Source organism: Cucurbita maxima, unplaced genomic scaffold (assembly GCF_002738345.1).
Source record: "Cucurbita maxima cultivar Rimu unplaced genomic scaffold, Cmax_1.0 Cma_Scf00135, whole genome shotgun sequence".
Lineage (NCBI taxonomy): Eukaryota > Viridiplantae > Streptophyta > Magnoliopsida > Cucurbitales > Cucurbitaceae > Cucurbita > Cucurbita maxima.
Window position 1 is genome coordinate 99,234 of NW_019272151.1, and position 20,677 is coordinate 119,910.

Sequence of the window (20,677 nt, forward strand, 5' to 3'; positions counted from 1 at the left end):
GAGAAGCGACCTTACTTGGACAAAATTATATACGGTTTGATAATTATTGTTGATAACAGAGATAAATTAAATTATAAGCATTTTAAGTTCAAAAAGTAACAAATTACTTGTACACTTTTACTAATAATCTTCATTTTCTTTATATAGCTATAAGGAAGGGAGGGATAGAAAAGATACTCATAATATCATTATGACTATGCCATATTTCATTAATAAAAGAGAGTAATACACCCACAAACACACACACATATATTTCGAGAGAGAGAGAGGGCTTATTATAAGTAGGGATAGCATTCTAGTAGTTGTATTGCTACTTGGGGAAGGAACTCAAGAACTTCTTTAAAAGATGAGAGCTTATAAGTAGGTGGCGATGGATATATCACATGCAGAAAAAGAAAATTCTGCACCTTTGTAATAAAAGACCAAGGAATATCATCGTTATTTATAACTTCTATCACAATAATATAAATTCTGCGAGGACGATGTTCTCTAGTCATACTAACTAGACCGTTCACCACACGCTTGTAGATGACACGATGTCCACTATTCTCGTTATTCTTTTCAATTACGAACCTTTCTACATTTTGCAGTACTAGGACATTGACATCTTTAATTGGTACTAAAGCATCTAAAGGCAACCCTTCCACACTGCTTATTCTAATACCTTTGGTAAATTATTCCAAGAGACATTGTTAGGCCGATTTTGTTCATGAATACTTAAGAATTTGATATTTATAGTTGTAGTTGAACGCTACTTAAATAGAGGAAATGAAATCTTACAATAGAGTCTAATAAAGCGTTTGTCCATTAGAATAGGTTGGAATTAAATTCTTTACAGTTCGAGATAATAGTTGTATTCTTTGATTTGTTCTCGTAAATGTATATAAAAAAAAAATCTTATATATTTTTAGATATAATTTAAGATTACCTATTTAATAAAACTCCATCCAAACTTTTACTCATAAATTTAGTTATTATCTGTATACAATTGTTTGACTAAAACAATGCAACCATTGTCCAAACTAAAGAATTTGATTCGAAGCTATCTCCTAATAGAGGGAGGCTTAATTAGACTTTGTTTTAAGATTTGACCATATGAATTTGAATAGCGTTCTCCACAACTATAAATATTGAACTCCAAAGTATTGATGAGCAAAGTAAGTTTGTTGAAAATCTAGTTCCAATTAAGTGTGTCAACGATGAAGAAGTGCAAGCTGTTGGAAGGTGATAGATATAATTTAATTTACAAGCACGTGGTGAACGAATCTTTTCTTTTTCTCTGGTATCCACCTTATACATAACATGTTAAATTAATCCTTATATAAGTATCTTTTCTTTTTCTCTCGTACCCACCTTATACATAACATGTTAAATTAACTCATACTTAAAAAAATCATTTCTTTCTTTTGGAGATGCGGAGTATCGATCCCCGTACCTCTCGCATGCTAAGCGAGCGCTCTACCATCTGAGCTACATCCCCATAATTTTTGCATCACAAAACCTTAAATTTTTTGTCATCAATAATAGTGAAAATGAACAACAAGTCATGAATAAGGAAAAATTGAAAAGAAACAATATATTTAATAATAGATAGTCTTATTTTTAGAGATGCGGGGTATCAATCCTCGTACCTCTCACATGCAAAGCAGGCGCTCTACCATCTAAGCTACATCCCCATGATTCTTACATCATAAAACCCTAAATGTCCCATCATCAATAATAGTGAAAATAAAAAAATATCAAAATATTAATAACAAATAGTTTGTTTTGGTGATGTGGGGCATCGATAATTGTGAAAAAGAAAAATATAACAACAAATTAAATAATTTCTTTTGGAGATGCAGGTTATCAATCCCCGTACAACTTGCATGCAAAGCGAGCGCTCTACCATCTAAGCTACATCTCCACAATTTGTACATCACAAAACCCTAAATGTCTCGTCATGAATAATAGTGAAAATGAAAAAATATCGCTACTCATTATGTCATAAATAAGAAAAAATTGAATAGAAATAAAATATTAATAACAAATAGTTTTTTTGGAGATACGGGATATCCCCTTACCTCTCACATGCTAAATGAGCGAATAGAAATAAAATATTAATAACAAATAGTTTCTTTTGGAGATGCAAGATATCCCGTTAATAATAAATCTAAAGATGCAGGGTATCAATCCCCATACCTCTCGCATGCAAAGCAAGTGCTCTACCATCTAAGTTATATCCCCACAATTCTTACGTCACAAAGTCCTAAGCATCTCGTCATCAGTAATAGTGGAAATGAAAAACAATCCCAGCTCATTATGTCCTAAATAAGAAACAATTGAAAAGAAATAATATATTTAATAATCGATTCAATTAAAGATGCAAGGTATTGATCCCCATACTTTCCACATGGAAAATGAACGCTCTACCATTTGAACTACATCCCTACAATTCTTACATCAAAAAACCCTAAACGTCCCTTCATCAATAATTGTGAAAATGAAAAAGTATATATGCATATTATGTCATAAATAAGGAAATATTGAATAGAAATAAAATATTAATAATAAATAGTTTCTTTTGGAGATGCGAGGTATCGATCCCTATACCTCTCGTATGCTAAGCGAAGCTACATCCCCACAATTCTTGCATCACAAAACCCTAAATTTTCCATCATCAATAATAGTGAAAATGAAGAAATATCATTACTCAACATGTCATGAATAAGAAAAAATTGAGAAGAAGTAATTTTCAATAATAGTGACATGAAAAACTATCCTTGCTCATTATTTAGTGATCGATTCATTTTGGAGATGCAAGGTATCAACCTCGGAACTTTCCACATTAGAAGTGAGCGCTCTACTATCTGAGCTACATTTCCCACAATTCGTACTACAATCTCTTGAAGGGGCATTTTGAGAATCAAACTCGAGATCTCTCACACCCAGAGCGAGCGAGAATCATACCACTAGACCAAATGCCCTTGTTATACCACTTGAAACGTATGTATGAAGCCTTAGGCCTAGGTATTAAGTTTGTATAAACACATGAAGTCCTCAAGAGGTAAAATGTGTCTTGGAGAATAACGCCTTGGGATGGGATGTTAAGAAAGGTTATGAGTATTAAGAGCATGATGGTAAGTATAAAATGTCGAATATGAAGTCCTTCGATAAGAAAAGAATTAGGGGCATTTCAAGAATAAACGTGAGAATCATACCACTAAACTAAATGCCTTTTCTTGAACACCCAATATTTTTAACTTCTACTTAAATATATTTTTCTCTCATGAAAAGTTTAATTGTTATAATATAAAAGGTTTATCAAACAACCCAACAAAAGAAACAAACTAATCAATTTGGGTTGGATTGATTCGGTTTAGTTAATCAGTTTGTTTGATTTAATTTTTCTATTTTGTCTCATATGACAAGAAAATGAAGTTGTATTGAATGCACCTTAGTTTCATTTATGACAAACTCATATGAAACATAAATGCATTAATAGTACTCAGAGTTGGAGTCTATAAGCATTTCATGAACTTCCGTGCAATTTATGCTTCATTAAAGATGAGATAAACTTTGGGGAACTTTAAATTACTTCACGTGGAGCTTCAATTACTATATGCTAGTTACAATCTTTAGGATTAACTAATTGGACTCAGAGTTGGAGTCTATAAGCATTTCATGAACTTCCGTGCAATTCATGCTTCATTAAAGATGAGATAAACTTTGGGGAACTTTAAATTACTTCATGTGGAGCTTCAATTACTATATGCTAGTTACAATCTTTAGGATTAACTAATTGGACACAAATTCATGAATTTAGGGAATTTTTTGTGTAATTATCAACTACAACTTATGTTTTCAAATTTTTAGGACATAATTTACGTAGTTGTTTTCATGAGTCGTATACTTGTTTCTTTGCATAATATGGATTCAGTTGAACTATTATTATCGATAAGATGAAGAAAGAAATTGTCTTTGAAATGACTAATAGACCTAGGTTCATCGTTGTTGTTTTTTAACTTGTGATTTTGCAGAAAGTTTAACTAATATGAACTGTCATGTCACAAGAACTTTAAAGAAAATAAAGAATATACCCTAAACATCATTCAAGATGACAATAAAATGGAGTTAAATTAAACGCACTTTAGTTTCATGCTTGACGTGTTTACGATAAAGCATAATTGTATTAATGATCTTAAGAGAAATTCCTATTTTATTAGAGGAGACCAACTTCATTTAAGGTACCAGGAGTTCAAGAATCTTGATTTAAATCGGGTTAAGAAACAGTAAGATTTGTAAGTTTTGAATTCTATACCAAATTTGTATCTAATTATTTCTTTTTATGAGTAATTATAAATTAAGAGAAAAATATTTTTGTAAAGATAGATTAAACTCTAAAGTTTTGGTGACGAAACCATGTTTAGACTAGCACTTTAAAGTCAGGAGATGCGGTCACAAGTGTGATTATTTTGGATGGGTTCGTATGTGGGAGCCTTGAAAGATTGTGCACTCACAGATGGGGTTGTTATGCAGTGTTAGTTTGTCTTTGTGTTTGAGTTTTTTTGTACTTTTTTTTTTTGTAATTCTATCCCAAACACTTTTTTTTTTTGTTTGGATAAATTTGAACAACACCGTCTTATAATTTAATTTAATTTTATATTTAATGTGGTGTTGTTTTCTCAATCTCATTTTAATTTTACAACATTATTTTATATTAATTTACTTTTATTTTTATTTGTTTTCAATTTCAATTTTAGTTTCTATTTGAGTTTTGAACCCTTGAAATTTGGGTTGTGACAGATTGGTATCAGAGCAGCCGGATTTTAAATTATATAGATTTTTTCTTAAAATAAAGAGTTGTATATCTCTATGACTTAGCTCGATGACACGTCTCCCCGTGACCAAGTAAGCAGTCTAACCCTATTTTGTAGTATATGATATGTTGTAAAACTTGTATGAATTTATTGTATGTTTTGATTTTCGTGGTAGTTATAAAATGTTCTTGGACGTTAAAGAGTGAACGCTAACTATATAAGACCATAATGGATCAACGTTATAGTGTCTAGATATAGTGAGGAGGAAAAGAGTGGTCATGAGATATATGACTAGCCTTAGGAAAACAACACCCATATAAATAGATTTTAGGCCTTCCAAAACTCTATTTGCACCCATCATCTTCATTTATTTGATGCTCATATGTTCAAGTCTATTGACACTACTGTAGGGTGTATAAACATGGTTGTTGTTGCTGTTACTTGAATTGGAAGCACTCTTAGTAACAGCAACCATGTTTATACACTCTACATTGGTGTATAGGGTTCCAGATTTTAGGTCATGCTACCAGCATGACACCCTTCACAATTTTCCCAAAACTCTTTCAAAACTCGGCTGCATAACCTGTGCTATCCAACTGACTAATAGAGATTAAATTCTTCTTGAGATCAGGAATATATCTAACATCCTATAATGTCCACTCACTTATTTCCTGTTAGAGTTTATATGTAGACATCTCTCTTCCCTTCAATCTCCAACGTTTTGTTGTTGGCAATACACCTTCCTAACATTTTCTTATTTGAAATTTTGAAACAATTTCTTACTTGGAGACGAATGAAATGATACAACTGAATCTAAAATCCAAAATTCAATTGGGCTGTTCACGCTAAGAATTAAAGGATTCTCAGTATCTTCTGCTGAATATATGGAATTATCGTTATCATCAAATATGTGATTTTTCTTTTCTTCAATTTTGTACTATCTGTCCGAAAGTGTTATTTTTCTTCACAATTTCAACACTTTACGTTTTGTTTGTTTGGAGATTTTTTCTAGTTTCTTAATTTTGATCGCCCATGTTTGTTTGGGCTCTTTGATTTACTTCTTCCCCTTCGTTCAACAATGAGAGCATTGTCTGATGAATCTCCAATTTCCCGTTTGGGCTTTCGCTGACATCTCAAATTTCACTAAATTTCAGTTTATAGATCCTCGTGAACTGTTGATTGCAGCAACAATTGTATACCAAGACTCGAGTAAAGATGACATCAAAATCAATGTTTTAATCTTATTTTTTAACATAATTTTCACCCAACTCAATTGACTTACAATCATGTTGAACTAATTTATATGATCTGCAACAAATCGACATTTGTAGATTGAACAACCTCTGCATCAAATACATCTTGTTCATAGCCGACGTATTTTCGTACATATTTGACAACACCTTCAATAGGCTCGATGTCGTCTTCTCTTTGATGATGTTGAACGTCATGTTTCTGGACAGCGTCAACCACATTAACCTTACGGCATGACAATTCTTGAGCTTTCACTCCTCCGTGGTCATGGTATCCGGCTTCACCCCCAAAAGGGGTTCCTGAATATCTTTCTCGTACAGATAATCTTCAATCTGCATCTTCTAGAAACTGATATCAAATCCATCAAACTTTTCAATTCTTGAACTTTCCATCTTCACAGATCGTGGTGAATCACTCCTCACTCTGATACTAGTTATTAGGATCACACAACATCGCACACACATGATCTAAATGAACACAAAAAACATGATAGAGAAAATGTTAGAAGAAATATTCAAATGGTTTTGTATTAATGACTTCAGGGTTGCAAATAGAGGATATGGAGAATGAGAAATGTACATTTAGGAAGCACCGACTAATCTACTAATGGGTATACATATGATTTCAGTTTATTATATATAGCTTCACTATATGTAAATGCCTACTATATATAATTATTTAGTATATGTATCTCTATCATATTTTTACTATAAATATGTAGCCTTCATATCCAACATTCTAGAGCCCATATAGTCAGGGATTGACATTCTGCTAGAACACAAAGTCATTTACATGCCCCTAGAAAATTCCTAGTATTAACGGAGTCTAACCCAATGATCATTCTGACAAACATCCATCAACCGAGAGGGGTGAAAATGATGACGATAGTACAGTTGAGAAAGAATCTACACTTGCTGCCATTGTTGTATTTGAAAAGGGGAAGTGCAAGTGACCTCAACAAAAACTTTATTTCCACTACATGAACACCACGACCCAAAACAAGAAGGTCAGATATTGGGTTTAACTCCACCAAGAGAGATAAATCACAAGATTAGTTTTATGTCGCCTGCCACAAACAATTGTCATGCGGCTCAGCCTGAGCTAGTTTAATTCTACAAATAGCAAAATGACATATTCAAAGTCGGGTTTATTTGACCTGCAAAAGCTCTTGTCAGTGATCACTTAAATGCTTGGAAAAGACCCAAGCCAACACCTCTACTAAAGAAGGAAGCAAAAACAAACCACTAAAGCAACACATGTTCACGCAAAAATACCATCCATACAAATGAAGAGAACGGTCGACCACGATAATTTCAAAGCAAATAGAGAATTATAATAAGTTAAGGTCAGATCAACATTGAGTTCAAAGCAACAAGAACCAAAGACTGGTGTGAAAATTCTATGGACTAGTCGAAGTTATAAACAAGATTAGGAAGACATCATATAGGATCCTATTGCTTCTATGGATACAGACTAATCTTGTTGTCCACGTCAGTAACTTGAAACGTTTTTATTCCGACCAAGAAAACATCAAGTAGAAGCAGGAGGTATGACGTCATGCAAAGAAGAAAATGTTTCAAGCAAAGAAAGTAGAAAAGACACCAACAAAGAGGGTTGAAGAGTTAACAAACCGAGAAGTGATTTTCAACAGCTTCTTGTAGGTTGGAAAAGACTTCTCAATATTGAGATCAGCTAGAAGCGCATCGCGAGACCTAAAGTCAGCTTCATCCTACAACGTTGAGTTTATGAAGAGTCGGTCGACAAATTGTGTACGGGCAGATGTCGCGGTCATGATTGGCCAGGGCTTGTTGCCTGTGGCTGCATGTTAGATGCCTCAGTTATTCTTGTAAACGATTTGTGGTTCATGGTGGCATGCTCATTCCAAACCCCTTTTACTTGCATTCATCTTAGATAGGCCTTTACTATTATTGTTGTGCCAATACGGGGTGTATGATTAGTCCTCAAAATCATATCTACACCCATCAGAACTAAAATGTCCCAAATGTACTATAGAAGAACGTGACCAGTTGTTGTTTGTTCACTTTTAGCTTATAACATTGCTCTATTTGAAATTATTTTTAACATATTTCCTCGCTCACGTTTTCTAAAATGTTTCTTCTAAATGTGATTCGATCATACACTGTTATTGTTCCTTCAGTCTAAATTTTGCATGGTTTACTTGTTCACTGGATTATACCAAATGTCACATAATCAGTGTCTCACTACTGCAAGAGTGTGATTGTGACACTTGTCTTTCGTTTAGTTGTGGGCTGCATCTTCTGACTAGTTACGTGAGTTTGGCTTGGAGCATACCTGTAGGTTGAAAAAGAAATGGTTGGATGCGGACTGCGAATAAGGGTTGGGCCACGGAAGGTTTTTTTTTTTTTTTATCACATATGGACTTTGGGCTAGTGAGTCATAAATTTGGGTTCGTTTTTTAGTTCAAACGAACAAAAATTAAACCTACTAGTTCCTTATTCCTTGCACGACTCACTTCAATTCTCTGTTCTGCCTCTTCTTGCTCTTTGAAACTTCTTTAAGGGCTATTGTTCACCGATTATTTTGGAGCATCTTCCTTAAAAGAATTGTGACCACAGATGACCTATGTAGAAAATTTGTACCCCTTTCCTAAAACATTTAGCGACAACATACCCAAAACAGATGAGCTACACCTCGTCTCACCCCCCGGAGCATATGGATCCACCCAATCAATGAACACCCAAACCAAACTCGCCCATACTTTTTGGCACAGGGACGCGAGAACCAATCCGAGTAATCTACAGTGGGGAGACCCCTTAAAGCAACAAACGAGAATGGCTAGGTTGATAGCAAGATTAAAGAAAAGGTGAGTATGAAAAGACGTATCGCATAACCATCCCTATAAGCAGCTTCATTCTTTCTTGATATATGAACTGACTTTATGAAAAAAATCAGTCTTTCTGCTGAAAGTGTGACTGTTGGGTATGGATAAGCGAACCTCTTGGTTCGGGAGAAACTGGAGATGTTGGCTAAGAAAGCTAAGCAGGCAAGTATAGGACGGACAAAATGCACATACAAATTGATTACCATGACATCTGCCAAACCAAGGGCTTCTATTTTTTCCGTCCTGTACTTGCCTGCTTAGCTTTCTTAGCCAACATCTCCTGTTTCCCCCGAACCAAGAGGTTTGCTTATCCATACCCAACAGTCACACTTTTAGCTAAAAGACTTATTTTTTTTCATAAAGTCGGTTCATAGATCAAGAAAGAATGAAGCTGCTTACAGGGACGGTTACGCGATACGTCTTTTCATACTCGCCTTTTCTTTAACCCTGCTATCAACCGAGCCATTCTCGTTTGTTGCTTTAAGGGGTCTCCCCATTGTAGATTACTCGAATTGGTTCTCGCATCCTTGTGCCAAAAAGTATGGGCAAGTTTGGTTTGAGCGTTCATCGATTGGGTGGATCCATATGCTCCGGAGGGGTGAGACGAGGTGTAGCGCATCTGTTTTGGGTATGTTGTCCGCTAAAGGTTTTAGGAAATGGGTACAAATTTTCTACATAGGTCATCTGTGGTCACAATCCTTTTAAGGAAGATGCTCCCAAATAATCGGTGAACAATAGCCTTTAAAAAAGTTTTAGAGAGCAATAAGAGATAGAATAGAGAATAGGAGTGAGTCGTGCAAGGAAGAAGGAACTAGTAGGTTTAATTTGGGTTCGTTTGAACTAAAACACGAACCAAAATTTTTCAAACGAACCCAAATTTAAGACTCTCTAACCCAAAGTTCATATGTGGTAAAAAAAAAAAAAACCTTTCGTGGCCCAACCCTTATTCACAGTCCACATCCATCCATTTCTTTTTCAACCTACACATATGCTCCATGCCAAACTCACGTAGCTAGTCAGAAAGATGCGGCCCACAATTGAAAGGAAGACAAGTGTCACAATCGCACTCTTGCAGTAGTGAGACAATAATTATGTGACATTTGTTCTAATCCAGTGAACAAGTCAACCATGCAAAATTCAGACTGAACAAACAATAGCAGTGTATGCTTAAATCACGTTTAGAAGAAATATTTTAGAAAACGTGAGCGAGGAAAGACGTTAAATTTTTTTTCAAATAGAGCAATGTTATAAGCTAAAAGTGAATAAACAACAACTGGTCACGTTCTCCTATAGTACATTTTGGGACATTTTAGTTCTGATGGGTGTAGATATGATTTTAAGGACTAATCATACACACCGTAGAATTAATCTCGTTGACTGTCTAGAAAAATGACGTTCAACATCATCAAAGAGAAGACGACATCGGGCCTATTGAAGGTGTCATCAAATATGTAGGAAAATACGTCGGCTATGAACAAGGTGTATTTGATGCAGAGATTGTTCAATCTACAAATGTCGATATGTTGCAAATCATATAAATTAGTTCAACATGGTTGTAAGTCAATTGAGTTGGGTGGAAATTATGTTAAAAAATAAAATTAAAGCATTGATTTTTGTGTAATCTTTACTCGATTCGTCGTATACTGTTGTTGCTGCAATCAACAGTTCACGAGGATCTAATAAATTGAAATTTAATGAAATTCAAGATGTCAGCGAAAGCCCAAACGAGAAATTGGAGATTCATCAGACAATGCTCTCATTGTTGATCGAAGGGGAAGAAGTAAATCAAAGAGCCCAAACAAACATGGGCGATCAAAATTAAGAAACCGTGAAAAATCTCGAAACAAACAAAACGAAAGGAGTTGAAATTGTGGAGAAAAATAACACTTTCGGACAGATTGTACAAAATTGAAGAAAAGAAAAATCACAAATTTGAAGATAACAATAATTCCATATGTTCAGCAGAAGATACTGAGAATACTTTAATCCTTAGCGTGAATAGCCCAATTGAATTTTGGATTTTTGATTCAGTTGCATCGTTTCGTTTGTCTCCAAGTAAGGAATTTTTTCAAAATTTCAAACAAGGAAATGTTAGGAAGGTGTATATTGCCGACAACAAAGCGTTGGAGATTGAAGGGAAGAGAGATATTTACGTATAAACTCTAACAGGAAATCAGTGAGTGGACATTATAGAATGTCATAAATATTTATGATCTCAAGAAGAATCTGATCTCTATTGGTCAGTTGGATAGCACAGGTTATGCAACCGAGTTTGGAAAGAGTTTGGGAAAGATTGTGAAGGGTGTCATGGTGGTAGCATGACTTAAAATATGGAACCCTATACACCAACTAGAGTGTATAAAAAAGGTTGTTGTTGCTAAGAGTGTTTCCAATTCAAGTAACAGCAACAACAACAAAGTTTTTACACCCTACAGCAATGTCAATAGACTTGCACATATGAGCATCAAAGAAATGAAGATGATGGGTGCAAATGAAGTTTTAGAAGGCCTAAAATCTATTGATATGGGTGTTTGTGAGAGCTGCGTTATGGAAAAATATAAACGAGTTAGCTTCACAAAAGCTGCTAAAGAATCAAATAAAGTGCGATTGGAAATGGTCCATACAGACGTTTGGGGACCATCTCTAGTTTCTTCATTTATAGTACCAAAATTTCACGGATTAGATGTCTCGCACTCTGCAACGAAAACTCTCTGTTTTCCTAAGGCTAGTCATATATCTCATGACCACTCTTTTCCTCCTCACTATATCTAGACACTATAACGTTGATCCATTATGGTCTTATATAGTTAGCGTTCACTCTTTAACGTCCAAGAACATTTTATAACTACCACGAAAATCAAAACATACAATAAATTCATACAAGTTTTACAACATATCATATACTACAAAATAGGGTTAGACTGCTTACTTGGTGGCGGAGAGACGTGTCATTGAGCTGAGTCATAGAGATATACGACTCTTTATCCTAAGAAAAAATTTATATAATTTAAAATACGGCTGCTCTGATACCAATCTGTCACAACCCAAATTTCAAAGGTTCAAAACTCAAATAGAAACTAAAATTGAAAGTGAAAACAAATAAGAACAAATAAAAATAAAAGTAAATTAATATAAAATAATGTTGTAAAATTAAAATGAGATTGAGAAAACAACACCAAATTAAATATAAAATTAAATTAAATTATAAGACGTTGTTGTTCAAATTTATCCAAACAAAAAAAAAGTGTTTGGGATAGAATTACAAAAAAAAAAAAAAAAATACAAAAAAACTCAAACACAAAGACGTGTGACCGCATCTCCTTTGAGTGCACAACCTTTGAAGGCTCCCTCATACGCTGCATAACAACCCCATCTGTGAGTGCACAACCTTTGAAGGCTCCCTCATACGAACCCATCCAAAATAATCACACCTGTGGCAGCATCTCCTGACTTTAAACTGCTAGTCTAAACATGGTTTCGTCACCAAAGTTTTAGAGTTTAAACTATCTTTACAAAAATATTTTGTAAAATATTTTTCTCTTAATTTACAATTAGTCATAAAAAGTAATAATTAGGTACAAATTTGGTCTAGAACTCAAAACTTTAAAATCTTGATGTTCCTTAACCAGATTCAAATCAAGTTTCTTGAACTCCTTGTACCTTAAATAAAGTTGGTATCCTCTAATAAAATAGGAATTTCTCTTAAGATCATTAAATTCTTATAGACTCTAGGCTCAATATCATTAATACAATTATGCTTTATCTTAAACACGCCAAACATGAAACTAAAGTGCGTTCAATTTAACTCCAATTTATTGTCATCTTGAATGATGTTTAGGGTATATTCTTGATTTACCTTAAACCTCTTGTGACACGACAGTTCATATTAGTTAAACTTTCTGCAAAATCACAAGTTAAAAAACAACAACGATGAACCTAGGTCTATTAGTCATTTCAAAGACAATTTCTTTCTCCATCTTATCGATAATAATAGTTCAACTAAATCCATATTATGCAAAGAAACAAGTTTATGACTTATAAAAACAGCTACCTAAATTATGTCCTAAAAATTTGAAAACATAAGTTGTAGTTGATAATTACACAAAAATTTCCCTAAATTTATGAATTCGTGTCCAATTAGTTAATCCAAAAGATGGTAACTAGCATATAGTAATTGAAACTCCACCTGAAGTAATTTAATGTTTCCCAAAGATTATCTCATCTTTAATGAAGCATGAATTGCATTGAAGTTCATGAAATGCTTATAGACTCCAACTCTTAGTACTATTAATGTGTTTCATTGAGTTTGTCATAAATGAAACTAAGGTGCATTCAATACAACTTTATTTTCTTGTCATACGAGACAAAATGGAAAAATTAAATCAAACAAACGGATGAACTGAACTGAATCAATCCAACCCAAATTGATTTAGTTTGTTTTTTTTTTTGTTGGGTTGTTGGTTTATTTTATAACCCTTTTATATTATAACAATGCGCTCCAACTACTAAGAGAAAATACATTCGAGTAAAAGCTAAAAATATTTGATGTTTAAGAAAAGGCATTTAGTTTAGTGGTGTGATTCTCATTTAGGGTGCAAGAGGTTTTTGAGTTCAATTCTTGAAATGCCCCTTGGTCTAAATCTTTTCTTATCAAAGGACTTCATATTCGACATCAACCTAACTTCATATTCGACATTTTATACTTACCATCATGCTCTTAATACTCATAGTCTTTCTTAACATCTCGTCCCTAGGCTTTATTCTCCAAGACACATTATTTTATACTTACCATCACGCTCTTAGTACTTATAGTCTTTCTTAACATCCCATCCCAAGGCTTTATTCTCCAAGACACATCATTTTATGCTTACCATCATGCTCTTAATATTCATAGTCTTTTTTAACATCCCATCCCAAGGCTTTATTCTCCAAGACACATCATTTTATACTTACCATCATGCTCTTAATACTCAAAGTCGTTCTTAACATCCCATCCCAAGGCTTTTTTCTCCGAGACACATTCTACATCTAAGGACTTCATGTGTTTCCTGCAATACAACAAAATACGACCTTAATACTTAGGCCTAAGGCTTCATACATACGTTTCAAGTGGTAAAACAAGGGCATTTGGTCTAGTGGTATGATTCTTGCTTTGGGTGTGAGAGGTCTCGAGTTTCATTCTCAAAATGCCCCTTCAAGAGATTGTAGTACGAATTGTGGGGATGTAGCTCAAATAGTAGAGCGCTCACTTCTGATGTGGAAAGTTATGGGGTTGATACCTTGCATCTCCCTCCACCAAGCGCACTCGGTGGCAGCATCAGCGAGACAGAACTCGTGAAGAAGATGCTGCAGGTTGTCCCTGATCACCTCGAGCAAGTTGCGATTTCAATCGAGACATTGCTTGACGTGAACGACCTAACGGTAGAAGAGGTGACCGGAAGACTGCGTAACGTCGAGCAGCGGAAGAAAAATACCATTTCAGCTGTCGACAAGGGGGGTCGTCTACTCCTCACTGAGGAGGGAATGGCTTGCACGCCTAAAGCTCCGTGACAACACCGGCTAGAGCAATGGGTCCTCCTCCAGCCGCAAAGACGGTAAGAAGCCATGGATCTCCCACGGGCGCATGCGCGAGAAAGATGTTGATCTCCCATTGTCGATTCCAAATCCACGGAAATGGAGGTAATCAACAACGATGTTGAACTCGAGAAAGAGCTCCAGCTGAGCGTAGCAAAGGTGGCACCAGCTAGGGAGCCAATTCAACTGGAGAAGGAGCGAGTGTTCGCTCAGATCAGCGAGTGGGACGACGAGCAACACAAGGACCGGCGATGGAGATCCTAGACACAGGGGCAACAAATCATATGACCGGGGCTAGATCTGCATTCTCCAAACTCGACTCGGGGATCCCGCGGGACGGTGAAATTCGGCGACGGATCCGTCGTCGAGATCGAAGGACGCGGCACCATTCTGTTCGCCAGCAAGGGAGGCGAGCATCGCAAGCTGACCGACGTCTACTTCATCCCGAGGCTCAAGGCTAACCTTGTGAGCCTGGGTCAACTCGATGAGACAGTCTGCTTCATCTCCATCGAGCGCGGACTACTCAAAATTTGCGATAATCAACGACGGCTGCTCACACAGGCAAGGCGCACGACAAACCGTCTTTACATCCTGGAGTTAGAGATAGAGCAACCTGTCAGTCTCTCGGCCAAGACCGAAGAGGTATCTTGGAGGTGGCACGCAAGGTACGGGCATTTAAACTTTCCTGCTCTAGAAAAACTACAGAAGGAGGAGTTAGTGCATGGGTGCCTCATCGGCAAACAGAGGCGCACACCCTTTCCGTCTCGAACGTCCTATCGAGCCGATGAGTCGTTGGAGCTTGTACATGGTGATATCTGCGGGCCCATCAAGCCGGCGACCCCAGGCGGTAAGAGTCTCTTCCTCCTGTTAGTCGATGACAAAAGCCGCTTCATGTGGCTGACCCTGCTGCAAGCGAAAAGTGAGGCGGCAGAGGCGGTTAAGTGCATTAAACGCGAGCGGAGGCCGAATGTGAGAAGAAGATGCGAGTGCTGCGCACAGACCGAGGCGGAGAATTCACCTCGACAAGTTTCGGTAAGTACTGTGACGAAATCGGCATACAACGGCACCTAACGGCGCCCTACTCCCCCCAACAGAACGAAGTGGTGGAGCGCCAAAATCAGACCATCGTCGGGACAGCAAGATCATTGTTGGTGACGGCCGAGATGCCTGGGAGATTTTGGGGAGAGGCAGTAATGACGGCCGTCTATCTCTTCAATCGGTCACCAACCCGAAGCCTTGACGGGAAGACACCATATGAGGCCTGGTACAACAAAAAACCAGCGGTACATCATTTTCGCGTGTTCGGCTGCGTCGCATACATGAAGGTAACACGTCCCCACCTCGCCAAGCTCGATCCTAGGGGGCTGAAGGTCGTTTTTATCAGCTATGAACCCGGGAGCAAGGCGTACAGACTATATGATCCTGTAGGGGGGCGAGCTCACGTGTCTCGCGACGTCGTCTTCGACGAAAGCACCTTTTGGGAGTGGAATGATGTGATCGAGGCAGACCATAATCCAAATCAATATACGGTGAAGTACCTCGTCACCGGGCCGGAAGAAGGAGGAGCCCAGCATCAGCATCCGTCACCGCCGCCAGCAGGTGCAACTCCTGAACCAGTGGAATTTGCAACACCACGGACTGCGGATTCGACGCTGGATGCCGATCACGATACTGATCTGGAGGCCAGGTACTGGAGGATGGACGACCTAGTAGGAGGAGGTGAACCACCTGGACTGGCAGTGCGCGAGCTCGAAGAAGTGGCCGAACTACATGCCATCAGTGCAGATGAACCGAACACCTTCGCCGAAGCAGAAAAGAACCCGTGCTGGCTGAAGGCAATGCAGGAGGAGATGACATCCATCACCGAAAATCAGACGTGGAGTCTGGAGGATATGCCGTCGGGACACCAAGCCATAGGGCTCAAATGGGTCTTCAAACTGAAGCGCAACGAAAAAGGAGAAGTTGTGAAGCACAAGGCCCGTCTGGTGGCGAAGGGCTACGTCTAGAAGCAAGGAGTGGACTTCGAAAAGATATTTGCGCCAGTGGCAAGGTTAAAATCCGTTCGTTTCTTACTTGCAATTGCAGCACATTACTCTTGGGAGGTTCACCATATGGACGTAAAGTCTGCTTTCCTTAACGGAGAGCTGAAGGAGACTGTTTATGTCCGACAACCACCTGGCTTCCTGGATAAAAACAACCCCAATAAAGTATTGCGCCTGCACAAGGCACTCTACGGGCTTCGACAAGCTCCACGAGCCTGGAACGCGAAGCTCGACAGTACCTTACTGTCACTGAAATTCAAACGTTGCGCCTCTGAGCATGGCATGTACACGCACGGCCATGACAAGAAGCGACTAATCGTGGGAGTGTACGTTGACGACCTCATAATCACTGGAGGTGACATGGAAGTCCTCGGAAGGTTCAAGAAGGAGATGTCGAAAAACTTCGAGATGAGCGATCTCGGCGTGCTCAGCTACTATCTCGGCACGAAGTGCAACAGAATTCTACCGGCATCTCCATCTGCCAAAGTGCATACGCAAAGAGGCTGCTGGACACAACTGGACTTGTGGGCAGTAATCCTACAAGGATGCCAATGGAGGCCCGACTCCAACTAAGGAAGGCTGGCACTACGACGACAGTCGACTCCACCAATTACCGCAGCATTGTCGGGAGTCTGCGCTATCTGGTAAACTCTCGTCCTGATCTTGCTTATTTTGTTGGATATGTGAGCCGGTTTATGGAAGCACCTAGGGAGGAGCATTTAGTGGCTGTCAAGCGCATCCTGCGCTATGTAGCCGGAACCAGAGGCTGGGGTGTAAGATACTGCGCAGGGAGCGGAAAGGAGAAACTCAAGCTAGTTGGCTACAGTGATAGTGACATGGCCGGTGACGTTGATGATCGTAAGAGCACTAGCAGAATGATCTACTTTCTCTCAGGCGGCGCAATCTGCTGGCAATCAACAAAACAGAAGGTAGTTGCTTTGTCTTCCTGTGAAGCAGAATACATCGCCGCTTCGATGGCAGCAACACAAGGGATCTGGCTTGAGCGACTAATGGAAGAACTCATCGGGAGAGAAAGTGATCCACCAATGCTATACGTAGACAACAAAGCTACGATCTCCCTGATCAAAAATCCAGTTTTGCATGAACGAAGCAAGCACATAGAAATCAGATTCCACTACATTCGAGAATGTGCAGATCGAGGGCTCATCAAAATTGATTACATCCGAACAGAGGAACAACTTAGAGACATCTTCACCAAGTCCCTGGCGCGGGTGAAATTTGAAGAACTACGCTCAAAGATCGGAGTTCAAATAGTAAGGTAGATATACTACAGGTTTTAGGAGGAGATTGTTAGATAAAACCTGAGTTTTACCGTTTTTTCTTATTCACACGATTTCAGAAAATCGTCAGTTTGACCATTTGACAAAACACGTCGAATGGATCACCAGAATTTTAGACTGAAATTTTGTAGGGAGTGGCACAGATTTAGTTAGCCACTCTCCAACAATTTTTAGAATGATTTTTATTTTAAATAGGAGATTTGTTTAGAAAATAAAACAACCTGAACGCGGTCAGAATTCAGTTAATTTTCTCTCCTTTTTGTTACGCATTTTCTTTCAACAACCAATTTTCTCTCACCGAAATTCTGTGAAAAACAACACCATAGAAGACCACGAAGAAAAATAACCTCGAGAGCGTGCCGAATTGTTAAGAAAAGTAGCCCCCTTGGACTCTTTGTTAAGAAATACTTGTAGAAATCGCTTGGATTTTCATATGAACCCTAAACCAAGTATGAATTAAGAATATATGAAAAAAAAAACCCAAAGAACCCTGAGTTAAGACCCTGAACCAATCAAATAGCTCGAGATTTAAGTAATGTTAAAATAACCCACTATCTGAGCTCCGCTGTCTATCAAATTTTAATACTGAGCATTTTTAGCATGTTGAGGTTAGATATGAAATTTGGTGGTCATTGGATAAGGATAAGTAGGTAAACCAAGAAACGGTGTAAAATGACCTTAAGGGGTAAAAACTATATTATTTCAAACCCTCCATTGTTGCTTCTACTTTGCATGAAAATGCTTGCACTAAATCATGTTACTAACTAGTTAGTTTGGTTCGGTTCAATTCTTGGGTCCACTAGATTGAATTGACCTTAGCTCAATTAAACTCTTGATAATATAAAAATCATAAGTTTCTTAAATTACGTTAACTTAAAAGTTTAGCCCCTAATTTTTTTTTAGAATGTTTAGCTTTGTGTCTAGTTGATCTCTAGATGCTTAAAAGTATCTAATAAAACTTCTATGCAAGGAACTTTTCTGTATAAGTGATGTAAGACTTCAGGTTTATTATTAAGGAATTTTAAAGGAGTTATTTGATATATCATAAAGGACAAAAGATTTATTTGTTTCAAATATCTTATGTTGACCATTCTTTTTTTGTCAAGTATTTTGAATATTATCATTGTGAATTACTAATGTCGATTGAATCTCATTAATAACAATATCCCAAAACTCGGGTAAAGATGACATCAAAATTAATACTTTAATTTCATCTTCAAAATTTATTTCTACTTAACTCAGTTGACTTATAATCATAATAGTCACCCATACACAAATGTTTACAACCTTAAAAGGTAAATTTGTAAGGAGTACACGAGAAAAGTGCTTAAAATAGTTTCAAAATATAGAAAAAAAAATATATAGGGAGTTACAATTTACACATTTTCATTCAGAAATGAAGCAAAATTAGTCTGGTTGTCAAATGTTGTCACGCTTAAAACTACCATAAAGATATAATGGACCTATTATCCTTCCACCAATAGGAGCAAAAGGCAACGTTACTATGTAAAATTATGTAAAATTACTCGCAAATAAGAATATTTTAGAGAGCTTTTCCTTTTTATTTAAGATTTTGATATTCAAAAAGCTAAAAAACAAGGAGATGAAATATTAATGATATTAATGGGTTATAGGTTGAAGAAGAGGAGTGAGTGAAAATAAAAAGGGAGATGATTTATGCAACTCACTAATAGTTAGAACCTTATTTTAGAATGTTAAGGGCATTAATTTTGAAAGTTCATGAATATTTTTGGTACTAGTGGTTTGTCAATATAAGAATGCAACTTATATTAAAATTCATACTAAAAAATTACTTTTTTTATGTTTATGTCACGAGCCATTTCCGAAGCAAGTTAAAAGAGGTTGAACACAAAGTAAAATGTTTTCTCGAAATAAAAAAAAGAATTAAAATATAATAAACATATATATTTACATTATATTCAAAATAGAGTTTATAGGTTCATAATACAAAATAAGGGAAAGGTTAAAAAAAATCATTTTAAAACATCAAAAATAGTTTTGGTGGGTGTTGTTGGACTAGGGCAACTACTCTTAGTTACATGAAAAAGATGGAGTGAGTACAAGACTCGGTAAGTAGCCTAATTGTAAGTAAGTTTTTAACCATGTATGTTCATAGTGGGTGCTTGGATACCACACTCTTTTCTTAATGATAGCTTGGTTCTTGTCCGAGAATAGTGGCCCTTAGGTTCTAAGTACATGGTTCTATGTGGTGGAGGACTTTGGAATAAGGTTTGGAATCGGTAATTAATCTTATTTCTTTTCCTTTAGACACTTGGTGGTTGGGAGCAAATCGAACAAAGTGTTCGTCCAAAATTTTTAAAAGGGCCCAACCAAATTCGAACTGGTGACCTCTTGATCTACAGTCGAATGCTCTACCACTAAGCTATGAACCCATTTTATATGATTTTAGCCTTAGTGACCCCTTCTACCAAGTGTCAGTCCAAAAGTGTAAAATGTGTCTGTCGAAAATAGAAAGGCCAAAAAGATAATTCAAACATAGTATTATTAGAGGCTTTTGAATTGTTGTGCATGCAGTACAATGGAAATAATATATATATTTTTTTTTACTGTTTTGTAATTTGTATGGTATTATTAGAGGCTTTTGAATGAAATATGATAATTGATTCTCAGTCCTCTTTGACAATTTTAGATACCTCCATATCCGATATTTGATGCGTCACGTTTCACTATGAAATCTGCCCTTGGGTCAATAAGACTTAAGTAGAGAGTTTATTTGACTAGTGATTTGATTTTTTTGGGTTGTAGAGATATCCTTTACAAATGAAGACTTTGTATTATTTTCAAGACACTCATCAAGACATTTGT

The 20,677-nt window shown here is 36.9% G+C and overlaps 2 non-coding genes across 2 annotated transcripts; both read right to left on the reverse strand.

The window, feature by feature from the left end:
- Positions 1-1,407: 1,407 nt before the first annotated feature.
- TRNAA-AGC lies at positions 1,408-1,480 on the reverse strand. The gene has a single exon. It is a non-coding gene; the product is annotated as a tRNA-Ala (tRNA).
- An 18,692-nt stretch (positions 1,481-20,172) lies between these two features.
- Positions 20,173-20,244, reverse strand: TRNAY-GUA. Its single transcript has one exon. It is a non-coding gene; the product is annotated as a tRNA-Tyr (tRNA).
- Positions 20,245-20,677: the final 433 nt, after the last annotated feature.